The sequence below is a fragment of the Chrysemys picta genome, chromosome 7 (assembly GCF_011386835.1).
Source record: "Chrysemys picta bellii isolate R12L10 chromosome 7, ASM1138683v2, whole genome shotgun sequence".
Lineage (NCBI taxonomy): Eukaryota > Metazoa > Chordata > Testudines > Emydidae > Chrysemys > Chrysemys picta.
In genome coordinates, this window is record NC_088797.1 from 5,564,992 (window position 1) to 5,583,118 (window position 18,127).

The window sequence follows — 18,127 nt, forward strand, 5'->3', positions numbered from 1 at the left end:
ATGAAAAGCCGTAGCTGCTTGTAACCACAGGAACTCCTGCAAATGCTCAGTCCTGCACCCTCCAGCAGACGTCATTAGTCAATGGTAGTCACAATGGCGAAACTGATCAAGATAAAAAGTGGTTGAGACAGTCATAAAAGACTTGTAAAAACGTTTAAGATCTCCGCTCCTTTGAAGCCATCTAGAGCTCTGCTAAGTTGCTTATTTTATTTGTTTTCTGGTAAGGGTTAGCTTAGTTTTCAGCTAACAATATTTATTTTAATACACCACATATCTTGGCCTGTAGGTCAAAGCCACTGCTGACATGCGCAATTATTTAGTGTGAAATTAAGCCCAGCACTGGGGAATGCCAACTTCTACTCCCTGAAATGATAGAGGGGTTGTAGGAGTTAGGGCATTGTCTACGCTGCAATCACATGGTTTTGCCATTGACCCCATGGGAGCAGGTTCAGGACTATATCTGAAAGAGTCTGTTCCCTTTGCAAATGTTCTGAAGCGCTCCAACAAAGTTCTGAATGTGAAAACCGGATAACGCTGATAACGTCACAGGCCAGATCCTCAGCTGGTGTGAACGGTAGAAGTCAACAGAGCTAGGCAATTTACACCCGCTGATGATCCGGACTATTGTTTTTAAAACAATAGTTTCCCAGATAGCTCTTTATAGCACCCTTTATTCTTTTCCTTCGGTCACAGTCAGTTTCATTATTTGCATTGGAATAATAGAAGAAACATGCCTTGCCATGACCTCTCCGTTTCTTAAAATAGGCAATTGTAATGAAAAGTTGGACTAATGAGCAGAGGTACAGCTCAGAGCTTCGTTGCTAGAACTGTTCATCTTTACAGTCCTGACCCCAAAACTACTGACTAGGTGGCACTATAAGAAATAGCCATAAGACCTATGAATGTAGCTTGTAAAGCTCTTGTGTTGAGCTAGTTAAATCGCTCAACTGGCCGAGCATTCCAAGGGATCTGTCTGTGGATGCTTCTGAAAATGCCCTCTCAGGGATTGGAACGGCTCTTGCAGTGATGAACTGTTCAGCTGTTTCCAGCATGAGTGTGTTGTGTGTCACATATGCTGAGGGGGCTTTCAAATACCATAAATTAATTTGGGCAATGGGGCCTGTCTCTTTCCCTTTAGTGCAGGCAGGCTAGAACGGTTCCACTTTGCAATACAGTCCAGGCCACCCGCCTTTTTTGTTTTGTATTACCAGAGTACCTATTGCTGAAGGACACCACCCACCCCACGCCCCAGAGTACCGGAGTAGCTCACAAGACATCACTCCAGGGCACGTATCAGAGGGGTAGCCGTGTTAGTCTGAATCTGTAAAAAGCAACAGAGGGTCCTGTGGCACCTTTAAGACTAACAGAAGTATTGGGAGCATAAGCTTTCGTGGGTAAGAACCTCACTTCTTCAGATGCAAGTCCAGGGCACGTGTTAACATACAGAAGAACGTACAATAGTACGAAGACGCAGACGTGCAAATTAGCAGCTAAAATGCTTCCAAACAGAACTAGAAAATTCCATTTTTAATGTGTCAAATTATGAAAAATAAGAGCCTTCACTTCCTTGTGTTTGGGACACCTTACTTCTCTCTGCCCCTGCCATTTCTTTGGCTTCACTGGACCCTACAATGACAGGAATTGTTTCTTGAATTAGGGAAAGGAAATGTAATTGAGCTCTATTGGTGGCAGTTACTGGAATTCTCTTCCTGAGCACTCCAATTCTGACTTAACTGTCATCATGTATCATTACATTAAAACACACCCCTGACAAAGACTATAGGGCCATCTTTTACAAAGGAAGCCATTTTGTTTTGTTTTTTTATCACCACACTTGAGGACCAGATTTTCATTACTGCACACACAAACTCTGTACAAGCAATTACTGCAGCTGGGTATTCTGCATGTGCACTCACTACACTTTGCTGATGCTTACATAATCACAGCAGCACGCTGAAGTTCTTCACATGTATTTCTACGGACTCAACTCCACATGTCATCAGCATCATAGTATGTGGAATCACAACTCTTTTTAAACAGGAGGCATTTTATTAAATAAAGCAGCTACCCCGATCAAAACACACTAACAGGCTTCCGGAGAGCTTGAGTTCCCGTTTTGTCTCTCTTGTTTACCAGGGAGCCCATCCTCTCTGGAATTCTATACAGCACACAGAGACACCTAGTGGCTGGATGATAGTCTGCATACAAAAATGTCATTTGATACAGTAGGACCCTTTATTTAATTCTCCTTTGTTACACCAAACTATGTAAATGCTGTATCCCTTTATAAAATACAGTGGAGGATTGCAAGTTCTTGTCCCTGAAGAGGACCCTAACCGCTCCCTGTTTCAATGTTAGTGCCACTCAGCTTTGGTGTTTAGGTTCCTCTCCCCTGGTGCTCACAAAGTCTCTGCCTGCCCCTTATCAAGGTGCACAGTTGGGAAGGAGGAGAACACAAGCAGCCTGCCTTCCATAACCCGTGGCCTGGACCAGGGCCAGGTACAGTCGTAGTCATTGTGCTGATGGACTGCTCCCGTCCTTTCATCCCTATTTGCCGGGCATGCTCAGTGCCCAAAAAGGGGCTTGGGAGGGCTAGGGCATTGGTCCCGCCCCTCCCCACTTATGCACTAGATGGTGAAGCTGGCCGGCCACCTGAGGGGGAGTGAGTAGTGAGCTGCACTCTGAAGGGGCACAGCAATGGGTTTCTGCAGACTGAGGGGCTCTACAAAGTGTTCCAGCTCCCAGTGCTCCACTTCGGGGAACGAGCCATGGGAGAATTCTACTCTCTAATCCACACAAGGCACAAATGATCACAAACGAGCAAAGGGGACATGGGAGACTTCTGGGTAGGGTGACCAGACAGCAAGTGTGAAAAACCAGGCCCAGTAATTTCACACAGTGACTAAACACACAGTTATCAGTATTAAACCACCCTCAAACACAAATACATCCTGGGCTGCCCATACACCCCGCCACCATTCCACACCATGGGTAACAATATCAGGGACATCAGATCTGCACCATCAATAAATACATTTCACTCGTGCAGGATTTTTAGAAAACTAAAACGGAAACACGAATTTGCCCATGTAGATGAATCTAACGAACGATGCCCACAACAGCTTTTTTTCTGGGTTTGATTAAATAGAGAACACAACATACCAAAAATATTTTTCCCCTTTACGATAAACTCTGTATTCTAAAATTAAACCCAGCAGGGTAAGCAAGATCCTGTATAGCTTTCAAAAGATACTTTACTCTTCTTCTTCTTTTTTTTTTGAAACCCTGCCTGCACTGTAGACACACATTGCGAAAACTCTTGAGTACCTCTGGCACCAAATGTAAACACTACGAGAGCTAAAAATCATGTACTGTTTTTATCTTGATAGTCTACACCACAGAGCACAGCTGCGGTTCGCCATTTCATGATAAACCACTCTCGGCTTTAGATCATTTTGAGTGTGTAACTGTGGATGCGAAAGCAAGATATTATCATAAAAAGACAAAAAAAGAGGGAGATGGAACAACCAAAGAAACGTGGGAATTAAAAAAATGAAACAGACTTTTTTAAAACACATTTCTCAGACATCAAAGTTTGCATTTCCCTTAAAGACAACTGAACTCTTTTGTGAGTATATAATAAACCCTAAAGAAATTCTTGATCTTTTGTAAATAGAAGGCTCCTGTATGTATTTTTCAATTGAGATGACTGTATCCGGGTTTCAGCTTTAATAATGCCAATGATTACTTACATCTTCTGTAGTTATTTCTACTGCAATGGATAACTGGTGCTCATTAGAAGAAAGGAGTAAACCTTTCACTTTTTTTTTTTATAACACTCTCCTACACATAATAGTGGTAAAGTAGGCTATAAGATCAAAACAATGTAAGAGCACTGTCTAGTGGCTTAATTAAATCACATAGAAAGGAATGATCTCTATCCCTGTCATCGCAGAGTGAAAGAAAAGCCAAGAAAAGTGTAGTGAGTGTTCACTATTGCCAGCTCGTACGATTTTAGTGAGAGTCTTGCAATATTTGGTGTTTCTCTTGAAGCCCCAGCTTCTGGAGTTAGGTGATTATGAGAGAATCTAAGGGTAGGTCTACACTTACCTCCGCGTCCGGCGGTAAGCAATCGATCTTCTGGGATCGATTTATCGCGTCTTGTCTAGATGCGATAAATCGATCCCGGATCGATCCCGGAAGTGCTCACCGTCGACTCCGGTACTCCAGCTCGGCGAGAGGAGTACACAGCATCGACGGGGGAGCCTGCCTGCCGTGTCTGGACCCGCGGTAAGTTCGAACTAAGGTACTTCGAATTCAGCTATGTTATTAACGTAGCTGAATTTGCGTACCTTAGTTCGAAGTGGGGGGTTAGTGTGGACCAGGCCTTAATTTTAAAAAGTAATTTCCTAGTCCTCCTGGTAATGGAGAAAAGCTTGAAAATACGGCCAAATGCCACTGACTTGAATGGGGCTAGGATTTCACCCATAGACCCTACAGGCTCAAAAACCAGAAGGCAAGTGAAAAGAACCCACATTTTCTCTCTTTTTCTTTTTATAAACTACGTCTCATGATTTTTAAGCCCATTTCCTGATTTTGGGTGGCCTGCCTGATGATTGTTGAGCATTTGGGGTTGGCAACATTGGATGCTTGAGTGGAGGAACTCCTGCGGAGATGGAATGCTTCAAAACTAGCATGTGGACTTTGCTTTCTGTTTGAGTCAATAATAACAGTTTCCAGTTACACAAGCTCCTCTCATTTCTCATCTTTCCTTAATTACGGCTCCCCTGGAAGAATACACAAATGGCTACTTACAGCGGAAGAAAGCAGTTAAATACTCTTGAACAGTAGGAGTTGCAATTGGCACGTTAATGAGATCATTATTGATTTTTAATGTACTTGTTTAAAAATAAAATGGCATGCATTTGTACAGACCTAGCAGCTTCCCAATGCGGGGGAAACCATTTTTAATGCATGTTACCTCAGCGCTGTCTTGAATAAAAACTGATTTCTCCAGTGCCTTCCAGCTGTTTGTCACACTTCCAGAAAAATGGCACCTGACCGGAGGTGCGTACACTGTTTGAACAAAACCTAAAAAGCGCTGAGTCATTTCAGCTATCATTGAGGTCAATGGAAAGTTAGGACATTTTGCACCATGACGTTGCAGAATCAAGTACCATATTCTATCGAGGTTCTTATCTCTTCCTATATTTTCATGCATTTCATTGACCTTTCGCATACGGCTTATGACCACCGTTTCTCCTGACATGAAGATCTGCGCTGGAAACCTTCAGAGCTAAATCCATGAGTTTCTTCATCTCAACCTGAACCAGCACTTTGAAGCTGGAGGTTGTAACAGACTCATGCGCTCTTTGGATCAGGCACAGAGATGGACATATAACAGACCAGTGGGAAAAGTTAAAGGAAAAGTCACAGTGAAATTGTGACCTCCCGAAATTGCAAGTCCTCACAGAGCAAGAAAGCTTCATCAAGGCATCTTTAACTTATTTCTCATAGAGAATGGGGCTTCAATGGGACTAAAAGTGCCTCAAGTTAAGCATGTGCTTAAGTGTTTTGCTGGATTAGGGCCTAAAGCCCATTTTATTAAATGGACAAGCTAAAGGTGGCCATGCAGTTTTCTTGCTCAGTAGAGGTTGAAAAGACTAATCCAGGCTTAGGTAATAAGAGGTTCATGCTTTCAGAACCAGAAGTCCCAGACTCAGTCCCCACTAATAACAACCCACCCACGGGTGCAGCATGACATGTGCCCATATAGGCCAGGCACGAAGAGTCAGCGGAATGCATGAAGGAACTGGAAGATGTAAGCATTTATACCATGAGTTCCGTCACACTGCGTAACATTACGAGGCCCATTATAATCTCTACAGCCTGTCATAAAGGACAATATGTGCTGCTGTAGTTCTGAGGAGCTCCCATATGTCTGACTTATCACTGGTCACTTCACAGCATGTTGAGGGTCACTCCTAGAAGTGCTGCCACCTGGAAAACTGGCGTTTTGTGAATTATGTCACACCATGAGCCATGCCTTACGCTGTGATGCAATACTCAGAAGCGCTGTGTCTGTGGCAAGACTTCTAGGAATATGGATAGCCAAAATGGTGGAACTCTCGCTGGTTTAGAGGTTCAAGAGGTAAAATTCTCAACTCTCCAGTGTTAGGAGGTACCTGTATCAAGGTATCCCAAACTAAGTGAGGTCACCTTAAATCTGAAATGTTCTAGTTTCTTTGAGGAAAGGTTAGATTATAATCCCTCCGCATTGTTTTACAGCTTTTAACAGATATATGACCAATAGACACGGTGTATTTATTTCTTTTTCTGAAACTGAACACAAATAGAGGCTCCTGTGCACTGAAATCGGTAGGAAGCTTAGCCTGGGCTTGGCTTTCACAGAATCATAGCAATGTAGGGCTGGAAGGGGCCTTGAGAGATCATCCAGTCTGTCCCCTGCACCGAGACAGGATTAAATATTTCTGGAAGCACTTTTGTGAGTTAAACTGCCTTCAGCAAGGAACCCTGCAGTACTATCTAATTCATGACAATCAAAAGCAGTGAGCAGCCGTTCAGAAGAGAGGCCATGATGCTTGCATGACAGAGATCTATTATTAGGGATCTACTCTTCCAAATGGATCCCAGTTTCACCTCGCAGCTCCTCTCTGAAAGGCTACACCACAGCAGCTTCTCTTTCAGAATCAACACAGTTGTTTGCATTGTATTTTTCTCTTTCTTACATGTCTCAGCTCCTTTCCTGTGTCCCTAGAGTGTTACGCGATTGTTAGTGTGAATGACTGTTCTCTAGTCATAATTCCTTTAGCCACACTAACACCGGAGACTGATCAAAACCCTGGGTTCTCCATTTTGAAGCACAGTCACGAGGCAGCTTTTACAAACTCCACATCAGATGCCAATATTCATCTGCAGCAAAAACGTGGGAGGCTAACGGGTCAGCTGAGCACAGGCAATAACCTTAGGAGAATGTGAGTAACCACGCAAGGTACAGCGGCTTCATTTGCATCATGTAAAATTCCAATGGTCACAAAATGAAACCATTAATGCCAAGGCACTTCACTTAGGCCTTCCCTCGCCACCTTTGCTTTGCATTAATGAAAGGGTTCACCCTCATATCCCAGTAAATTAAAGGTTAAATTGCCACAGTTAGCCACTACCCACAGCAGGATGTAAGTGGAAGTGTGGGAGCTCTCAGAGATGGACCCAAGCCCCTGGGACATAGCTCCACGGCTTTAGATTGGGCTCACACTGTTCCTCTTACATTCCAAACAGGCCTTGTTATATGGAGCCTTGATAGCCTAAAATCTCCAGGAGTGAAATCAATGGGTAATATCGACTTCCAACCTAGCAGAAAATAATTCCAACATTATGCAAGGGCAACATTGACAAGTGAAGCCCATTGAAACTTAAGTGTTGTGGGTCATACAGAGTCAATAAAACAGGCATTGTAACTCAGATTGTGTGTAACTTGAGGATGTTACCGGTTATAATGCCTTTGAGTTTTCATACCCATGTAGCAGCATTTCTGATGTAATATTTTTGAAAAATCAGAATCAGTGAATAAACATAGAAAAAGGCACAGCTTCCAAAACAGCAAGGCAAAGTTAATTTCCCCAATCTTTGCCCTTATACAGCATTCATTATAAGCCAAGGTACTCAACAATTCAAAATGGACTCAACAATTCAGTTTTACCCTCCTGGTTACTTATCAAGGGACAATGTCATTTAATATTTCTGTTATAATAGTGAATCTTCTGAGATCTTTGGAAAATAATCCAATTACATTTCACATTATTAAGTCATTTGTTACATGAAACAAAGCTATGGATAATAAATATCTATACAATTCAGGAGGAAATTGATTAAAATGCATTTTATTGGAAACTATAGATAGAAAAAATATTCACTTTCTTGATTATATAAATAGAGAAAATGCATTACTATTAACTCCCAGTCTACAAGAGGAGTATTGGTTTATCTCAATCAAGACTATAAATATATTCAGCTATTAAAATATTGCATACTTTCTCACTTCATATAACCTTCAAAAGAAGGCAATAATCAAATCTTTATATAGCCTCCAAAATATATTAAATTATTTAAATGTAACTATGGAAGCCAATAGAATATTTTGTATCACATGTAGGAATAAAATAATTTACAGTCAGAACTAAATATCCAAGATGGATTTAAAATAGGGGGGGAAAGTTCAAATCCTCAAAATCAGCCTCATATATTCAGACCAGATTTTTGGTTTTGGATATTAACTGGATATAAACAAAATTACATAAAGTACTTCTAATACTATCAAATCTATGTTTTGATAATACTTGTAATTCAATTAATCCCAAATTCTTTGAATGTCAAACCGACTTTAGATATTGGGAGAAAAAAACTAATTGATTTAATAGACTATTACTATTGAAAGTTGATTTTCACTTGTCATTCTGAAGTCACTCTCCCTGAGTAATCTAGCTGGTATTAAAACAAAACCAAACAAAACAAAACAAAAAACAAAACCCATTGCCAGATACTGTTATTCTTATATTGAAGAAAAGGAGAGACGCTTAGAACTCTCTTCTAACCAATGGGCACCTTCCTATTGAAAACACACGTGTGAAAGACATTCAGAAACAAAATGTTTCAACTAATTTATAACCCATTCGGCATCCGGTTGAAAGAATGATGGAACAATCATTTAGGAAGCTCAGACCTGGCTGACCCAAATCTTTTCTTCCTCCTTTTTAATTTCTTTTCCTGTAATTGTATTATTTGCTATTTGAAGGTTTGTCTGAATGTCCATATTTTTTTTTAATATATATATTTAAGGCTGGAGTTTGCAGTGGAGCTTTAACTGAACATCCAGTGATTTGGGTACCTAAATCCAACCTAAATCCCGTGGAAGTTCTGATCCAAACAATAACAAATAATCCCTCCCCAAGACAGAAAAAAGCAGCTCCCACCACACCCTGCTTATTTTCGGTTGTATAGGATGTATAGACCACTGCCTATATACCCTTTAAGAATTTGTAGGTATCATTGTTTCAGGCTTATGATGTTTGTTTTAAAGGCACTACAACCAGACATTTTAAAGCTGCAATGTTCCAGCGATGTGTTACGACTTAAAATGCAGTGACGTCTCGGGATTCAGCTTTGCTCAAAGTCTTATTCAGGAGACACAGTCAAATATTAAAATATAACGGGGGGAGGGGTAAACATGTGGGGTTTAAACCAAATAACTCCCATGGGAAACACTTCTGCCATGCTGAGACTCACAGACATTTAAATCTGGGGGTGAGAAAGGGGATTATTTTAGATCTTTTTTCTTTAAATATAAATCAACAGTTTTAGAGTTCCTAAAAGCAAAAACAGAATGTTAGCAGGGCCTAGTCCTACCACTTTTTCTTTTCTTTTTTTTTTTACCTGCAGAATCTGATCCTAAGATCTGCTAAACTCATCCTGCAGGACGCTGAGTGCATTCAGCTGTCCCTGAGAGCAGAAGGTACCAGGCACCCTGCAGGTGGTGCTAAGCAGCTCACTGGATCAGGCTCCGGAGCAAAGTTGTCTAGCGGTGGCAAAGTCTCTAATTTCACAGCTCTCCTACAAACGACAGACACTATTGCAACATGCGATACCCCAGTATAACTGTATTTTATGCACACACTATGCATGCATACACGTATACAGATCTGCACATGTGTCTCCCAGTTCAAAGCTCTGCAAATCCAGCTAGTGGAGGATTCCCCGTACATACAGAGCTAGAGCCTACGGTGGAAAGGGGTCACGACTGGGGTGTCCATGTGCCCCAGTGATATGCGGGTGTTGGCAGCTGGATCAGATGCTTATCTTCCCGGGGAGACTGGAAAGGTGTAAATGTGACCTACAACTACCTTTGTCTTTCCCTTCTCCTCCTGGTCTGGCACTGAGCACTGCTTAGCCAGGCGGGGAAATCTGGCCCATACACACCCATCTGTACACACATGCTTCAGAGACAATGATTTGCCCAGCTCCCACTGCTGAGACTTATCAACTAAAATGCACCTGGGCCAAGAGTCAGAACTGCATTCCTTGATCTTTTACACCAAGACTGCAGATCTCCACATCAACAAACGAGCATTGACTGCGTGGATCTATTATCACTTCAGAGCCTGCTGCAAAGGTCAGCTGCTGCAAAAAGGCTACGTGGGCGATTATAAGAGGTTATCATCAAATGTGCAAGTGTTCATGGTGAAAGATCTTAGTGCATGCAGACCAGAGAGTGAATGGCTACTCAAGAGCTTCCAAATATGCAATCCCAAAATGGAAACTCCGCAGAGTTTGTATTAATTTTCACTGAAAACCCTTTGTAGTCAAAACTTCAGAATATTCCTAGCCACATCTATGAAGACAAAAAAGCCCCACCCCAACATCATGCAATTAATCAACTTATAAGTACCCCACAATTCCCCTTCACAGCTATAGAGGCCGAGGACACCTGAAAGTGGGAAGGTAGAACTGAGTGATAAAGCCTGGCTCGGTGCCAGTTTACAGCACGGGGCAAAAATCATAAAGTGTCTGACTCAAAACAGATTAGGCAAAAGTCCTCCCTTGATGAGACTTGCCTGTGAAATGGTTTCTTTCTGGCTACCTTTAAAGTGGTGGGTTGATAAGAGGTCTCTGCTGACTTTTGACTCTCTCTGATAACGAGGGACCTGACTCGACATAAAGTCAACTCTTGGCTGTTATCTATGACCCCAATTCACTATTGCATTGATGCATGTGCTTAACTTTAATCCAATCCCCATAGTTGGTAAAACTTCAAACACATTCTTAACTTGTGGCAAATGCATAAGCCCCATTGCAGCCAATGGCACATAAGCATGTGCTTAAGGGCTTTGCCGAATCAAGGCCCATGCTATGACACCATCAACATTTTAGGGGTTGCACTGTTGTGCTTTTAAATTAAAGGGCAATCCAGCCTTCGTTGTAGTATCGGTCATATACCCCTGGAGCAACCACCACAAGCTCTCTCCCCCTGCATCTTCAAAAAGGCTGAAAACTATTTAATTTACATATTTTAGGTATTTTCTATTTTAACTGCCAGGCCTCCCTTTGGAATCATGCGACTTTGCTTGTATTTTTTTTTTTTTTTAGTGCTTTATTTGCTTAATTTGCGCTGACTTTCCGCTGACATGGTCTTAAAAAGACAGGTTCACTAGCTAATAGTACAAAAATGTGGCAGTGTTTCCTGATGTATAAATTCTGGGCTTTGTTCTCTATTGACTATGACCTTCTGTAGTTATTTACAGCTGGGCAAGGAGAGAGTACAATGGGCATACAATGAAAATCAAAAATGGTCGCATTTTACAGCCACTTTAATTACTCTGGGGTTGGTCAATGTCTGCTCATGGCCCAAGGTCATGGAGAATGAAGCCCAATATTATTATTGTTACAATGTATCTGAGCTCGGACAGAACAACCCAGTCCTTTGAGGGAACAGAGTATTTACAAGTAGTCAGCGGAAGAAGAGCTGTTTGAGAGAGAGAATTTCTTTAGAAAAGGTAAATATTTCTATTTACACAAATAGCTCCACAAGATGGTTGTCTTTTAAAAACCAGGCAAACACAAAAGCAAAAGTATTAACACCCAACACATAGCTGTAAACTATTCTAAGCTTCTTATTTTATTCTTTTAAATATAAGGAGTTTCTGGTGAGTTCTTCCATACACTTGTGTTTCTGTAACCATTTAATAATATCAGAAGACAGAAATCATTTGGGAAAGTATTTTTAATAAACAATCCTATGTGGCATAATCTGTGTTAAACACTAATTAAAAAGTTTTAATCAAATTTACCTGTGACAGGTCAGAATATCTTGATCTGTGGGTGAACGTCTGATGTCTTATCGGCTTTGGAAGGTGCCTGGCTTTGAGTGACAAGAACCAGAAACCCGTATTGTTCAGATGCCAATTTCAGCAGGAGTGTGAAAACTGTACAGTAATTGCGGAACTGCTCTTCCTGCCAACTGAAGAAACAAGTTGTTCCAGCCACCTTGCTGGGGAACAACATTGGCATGGTTACCTGGATACCTGTTGCTGAGGGATACGTACACTGCAGTGGAATCTTGGCAAGTTAAAATGCCTGATGTGTCACCTAAAACCCATTAGAAATCTTACTTGAGCAAAACAAATGCTGTGACCCAAAACTTTTGAAAGTGAATGGTGATTTGAGGGTACTTCAATTCCTGAGTGGCCAAACTGAGGGTCATGTCCAGACTGCAATCACAAGGTATAACTGCAGATCATGTAGATATAAACAAGCTAGTTTTAATTTAGCTATACAAACCCACCTAGGAACTTGGATAATTATTCACGGGGTTAGACCATGCTGAAGCGTGAGCACACGAGTTGCTGCATCTTTATTACTCCAGGACTTGAGCTAGCTAAATTAAAGCTAACTTGGGTTTGTCTGCTCACACTGCAACCACACCCCAGGACTGCAGTACAGACACACATCCTAAAGGGGCCTGACTTTCAGGGACGGGCATTCTGAACTTTCTGAACAGTCCCTAATCTAGGATTAAGCAGTCAATAAGGATTTAATTATTTTGGCAAAGCGTGTTGGTGGAAGTGGGGTTTTCAAGAAGAAAAGCAGCGGACAAACCCAATTTTGAAGGGAAGGGCACTGGATTTGCAGAAATATTAAAGATATTACATGACATTAGAAGTGTAGCTTTCTTGAATAGTCCCAGTTTTTAGAAAAACAGGATCTTGTAGATTGATAGATTTTCAGACCAGAAGGGGCCACATTTAGTTGGACCTCCTACATAATAGAGGTAACAGAATTTCACTCAGTAATCCTTGCAGGGGAAGTGATTACTCATTCTTGCAGATGAGCTGGTGTGTAAGAAATGCCTGCACTCTGAAGAATAAAGGGGAAAAAAACATAGGGAAGAAGAACCAAATACTAAACCAGAAATGACAGGCACAATTGGCAAAGCGCCCCACATACGAAGCTCTCCCACTGGCTGAAAGGTCTGTAGAAAATGTTCCCACGGTAATACAGAATTGGCAGAATGATTCCCAACTAGTATTTCGAATGGGAAGGAGCAAGAGCTCAGCCATTTACTACTATTTTTTAACAGGATTGCTTGGTGGCTAAAAATAAAAAACAGCATAAATGGCTTTAATATAGCGACTCGGACGGCTCATTAGTGTGGAAAGTGAAGACTGTGTGTTTTACTGGTATTGTCAAGAGTGCTCATGTCAGCAACAGAGCAAGAACGAGTGTAATCGATCCTAGTTATTTAACAGAAATTGAGTTAGATTTCACCACATGGGAGGGAGGGGCTCCTTCTACAAGGGTGGAAAACCTGACACAAAATCAAGCTTTCCAAAAACCACAGATGCAACTGGGGGAAAATAAAACCCCGACACAATACTGCCTCAGCAATATTTTTTTTAGGATTTTAACATATATGTGTGTATCTGCTACTGTGCATATCAAAGAGGTTGATGCTAAGTAGCACTTACAAGCGCTAAGAAAGTTTATTTTAAAAAATACAAATAAACAATTGTTAAAAAAGTCAAAGGACAAACCCGTTGTATTGCCCTTGAAATTGCTCTGCCATGACACAAGCCTATTGATTATACATAATCGCTCGCTTCAAAATTCTAACTGCAAACATTCATCTCAGTCATTTTCCTTAGTCTATCGTTTTTCTTGTTTAATTTTTCCCAGCAATATTCTTTAGTCGTAATTGCATGCCTTGGTATGGTTATGGACATAACTATGAACAACTGTGTTCATTATGCCATCAAAGGCTCAAAGTCCCAAAGCCACATCTCTAGGGACTTTTAAAATAAAACAAAGCTATTTCCCAATTAGTCAAGGATGGAGGCTCTTTGTCTCTTTTCTAAAAGTAAAGCAACAATATGACCTGCCATCCTCAGCAGAGTGGCAGTACTTACAACTAAAACATTTGCTGCCGTTTCAATTTGGTCCGGATGCCCTACTACTGCCAGAGGCCCCAGACCTACTGGGAACCTTGGAAAAGCTTCATAAACTCCTCAGGCCAATAGCACATAGTTCTTTGTGAAAGCACAGGAAGGAGTTATCACAGCTTTTCAAGGAACCTCAATGGCAGAGCATATTATTACACCTGGTACAGCAAACGATTCTATCGGATGCCACAGAGGCTGTGCAAGTTGGGGGGCCTTGTCCTCTGATGTTTGTGGGCTCTGTAATAAAGAAAAAGGAAGCCTGATGCATATGCTACAGGACCGTCCAACAGTCAGGCAGCTGTGGAAAAAGGTGGACACAAGAGTGAAATTGGCGCTTGGCTTCAGTAACCAAACCTCAGCTGAAAATTATATCCTAGGTCGGGGGTAGCCAGAGGTCTTCCAGGGGACACATCAACTCATCTAGCTATTTGCCTAGTTTTACAACAGACTACCTAAAAAGCACTAGGGAAATCAGTTCAAACTAAATTTTCAGACAGACAATGACCTGCTCTATATACTATACACAGAAATGTAAGTACAATATTTATATTCCAATTGATTTATTTTATAATTATATGATAAAAAGGAGAAGAAAGTCAGCAATTTTTCAGTAACCGTGTGCAGTGACACTTTTGTATTTTTATGTCAGAATTTGTGAACAAGTCGTTTTTAAGTGAGGTGAAACTTGGGGGTATACAAGACAAATCAGCCTCCTGAAAGGGGTACAGTTGTCTGGAAAGGTTGAGAACCACTGACATAGGTTACGTACTTACTCTGCTAGGTTAACTGTGCCACGAAGCCTCTGCTTCTTGAAGGCTTCAATGATTACCAAAAATGTAGGTGTAGGCCTAGGCCTACAAGAAAATAGTGGGATTTGGACCTGTCTGAATTTGCAGAGGAAGAATAGCTTAATGACACAGAAAGCAATTATGTGAATTTGTACAAATTAGGACCCTGTTTCTTGATACATTTGGCTAAAGAATGCTGAGATAGCTCAAATAATTCCAGACTTTCATTCTACCCAACCTCTCCACTTGTTCCCAGACCCCAACCTCTCAGTCCTCTCCTTCCCTTTTAAGGAGTATCGCAGAAAGTGATCTGGGGGTCATAGTGGATCACAAGCTAAATATGAGTCAACAGTGTAGCACTGTTGCAAAAAAAGCGAACATCATTCTGGGATGTATTAGCAGGAATGTTGTAAGCAAGACCCGAGAAGTAATTATTCCGCTCCACTCCGCACTGATTAGGCCTCAACTGGAGTATTGTGTCCAGTTCTGGGCACCACATTTCAGGAAGGATGTGGACAAATTGGAGTCCAAAGAAAAGCAAAAAAACCCAAAAAATTAAAGGTCTAGAAAACATGACCTACGAGGGAAGACTGAAAAAAATGGAAGAACAGGAGTACTTGTGGCACCTTAGAGACTAACAAATTTATTAGAGCATAAGCTTTCGTGGACTACAGCCCACTTCTTCGGATGCATCCGAATGCATCCGGATGCATCCGAAGAAGTGGGCTGTAGAACACGAAAGCTTATGCTCTAATAAATTTGTTAGTCTCTAAGGTGCCACAAGTACTCCTGTTCTTCTTTTTGCGGATACAGACTAACACGGCTGCTACTCTGAAAAAAATGGGTTTGTTTAATCTGGAAAAGAGAAGACTGAGGGAGGACATGATAACGGTTTTCAAGTGCGTAAAAGGTTATTACAAGGAGGAGGGAGAAAAATTGTTTTTCTTAACCTTGGAGGATAGGACAAGAAACAATGGGCTTAAATTGCAGCAAGGGTTGGACATTAGGAAATACTTCCTAACTATCATGGTGGTTAAGCACTGGAATAAATTACCTAGGGAGGTTGTGGAATCTCCATCATTGGAGATTTTTAAGAGCAGGTTGGACAAACACCTGTCAGGAATGATCTAGATAATATTTAGTCCTGCCATGAGTGCAGGGGACTGGACTAGATGACCACTCAAGGTCCCTTCCAGTCCTGTGATTCTATGTTATCTCTGTATAATATTGTCTGATTTTGTACTGTGTGTCCTGGGAAGCTTTGACAAGTTGTAAAATGGTGCAATTTCATAATTTTATTGGCTATCCTGTAAAACATGCAGTATTTGGTAACATATACAAGCTGTAAGTCATTTATCTTTCTGTATTTTTTACTCTTTGTTTCTTTATGAAAACTAATAAATTAATCACAAACAAAAACAAGATGAGGCTAAACATTAAGGGCAAAATTCCGGTCCCATTGAAATGAATGGGAATTTTATCATCGACTTCAATGAAGTCAAGACTCTCCCCTAAACGTTTACTGTAGGGAGTAGTCCTTCACTGACAGGCACATGTGTTTTCTATCTCTGACTGCCATAATTCTATGGAAGCAACATCGTGTTTTACTGTATGGACCAAATTCGTCACTGAAGTTGCTCCACTAAATATGAGTCAAACAGTGTAAAACTGTTGCAAAAAAAGCAAACAAACATCATTCTGGGATATATTAGCAGGAGTGTTGTAATCAAGACACAATAAGTACCGGTAATTCTTCCACTCTACTCCGTGCTAATTAGGCCTCAACTGGAGTATCGTGTCCAGTTCTGGGCACAACATTTCAGGAAAGATGTGGACAAACTGAAGAAAGTCCAGAGAAGAGCAAGAAAAATGATTAAAGATCTAGAAAACATGACCTATAAGGGAAGATTGAAAAAATTGGGTTTGTTTAGTCTGGAGAAGAGAAGACTGAGGGGGGACATGATAACAGCTTTCAAGTACATAAAAGAGGGAGAAAAATTGTTCTCCTTGAGGACAGGACAAGAAGCAATGGGCTTAAATTGCAGCGAGGGAGGTTTAGATTGGACATTAGGAAAAACTTCCTGTCAGGGTAGTTAAGTACTGGAATAAATTACCTAGGGCGGTTGTGGAATCTGCATCATTGGAGATTTTTAAAAGCAGATTAGACAAACTGTCAGGGATGGTCTAGATAATACTTAGTCCTGCCATGAGTGCAAGAGACTGGACTAGATGACCTCTCGAGGTCCCTTCTAGTCCTATGATTCTAAAGCCACGAGGGTTATAATCAGGGATGAAAAAGAGATCCTCTCTCTGAAAGCTTTAATCACAGTTAAAACCAATATTAAAATGCTATTGAGCTACAGAGTCCCAGGTGTCTGACCTTGGTGTTAAAATGACATACCAAGGTTTATAGCTCCTTTGTGGTAGCCATACTGAGTAGCACCACTTTGTAAATATTTCACTAAATATTAAAATCAATGCAGACAATTTCCTCTGTAACCCCAGGCAAGTCCCCAAAGATTCATCAGAAGATACTCTCTGTTAAGGCAACTGCAATCTAAGACACACAATTTTGCTATCGTGCTTCTGTGATAGCCTGTGGGCTAGAATACGTAAAATGGATAATTTCAGATCAGGTCTTGGAACTGAGAAAATAGATCCGCTAGCAAAGTTGAATTTGCTTGTGAAGGTAAATGTTCACACAACAACGTTCTCCCTGCAAGCAAGATAGAGGCATGCTAGATTAGCTGTGTTTATCAAATCAATGTACTATTAGTAATAGATGCAAGAGTTGAGACACATTCAGAACTAACCACGCTGGCTACTCTGGAAAAGCCCTGGACATCTTTGTCAGCAGCCCAACTCTGGTCCATGCACAGCAGTGATTTGAAATGGCAAACAAAATGTTAGAGTGCGGAGGAATGGGATAGGAAATACGGAAACTATTACAGTGCCATTCTGCAAATCAGTCATCGCTACAAACTAATATGGAGGTCAAGAGCTTAATAAAGATTAGACATTAATATAGATAATGAGAATCTGCGCAGTTACATTACACCCGATACAAACATTATTTCTGGTTTTTACAAGGGCTATAAATCCTCATGCTTCAGGATGCAAACCAACCAATAGCTGATGGTGGTTAGGAAGAAAACGTCACCAGTGGGCTGATTATTCCACAGTTATCCATTACAGGGTTTCTTACACTTCCTCTCAAGCATCTAGCATTGGGCTCTCTGAGTGTATCCTGGACTAGGTGGACCACTGGCCTCCGGTGCTCCTAAGGAAAGAACAAGCTGCAGCATTCATCCCCTGAAAAGGGCAAAAGCT

The 18,127-nt window shown here is 41.2% G+C and overlaps 1 protein-coding gene across 2 annotated transcripts in view; it reads right to left on the minus strand.

Moving 5' to 3' along the window:
- The window catches only part of PRICKLE2 (prickle planar cell polarity protein 2), a 189,519-nt gene that overhangs the window by 113,083 nt on the left and 58,309 nt on the right, over window positions 1-18,127 (minus strand). The window contains exon 1 of one of the 2 annotated variants that reach the window (XM_042849991.2): window positions 11,862-11,971. The exons of the other annotated variant lie outside the window; for it this stretch is intronic. The gene's annotated coding sequence lies outside the window, so the exon portion shown is untranslated. Of the gene's footprint in view, window positions 1-11,861; window positions 11,972-18,127 lie in introns of those variants that run through there. 2 annotated transcript variants of the gene reach the window in all.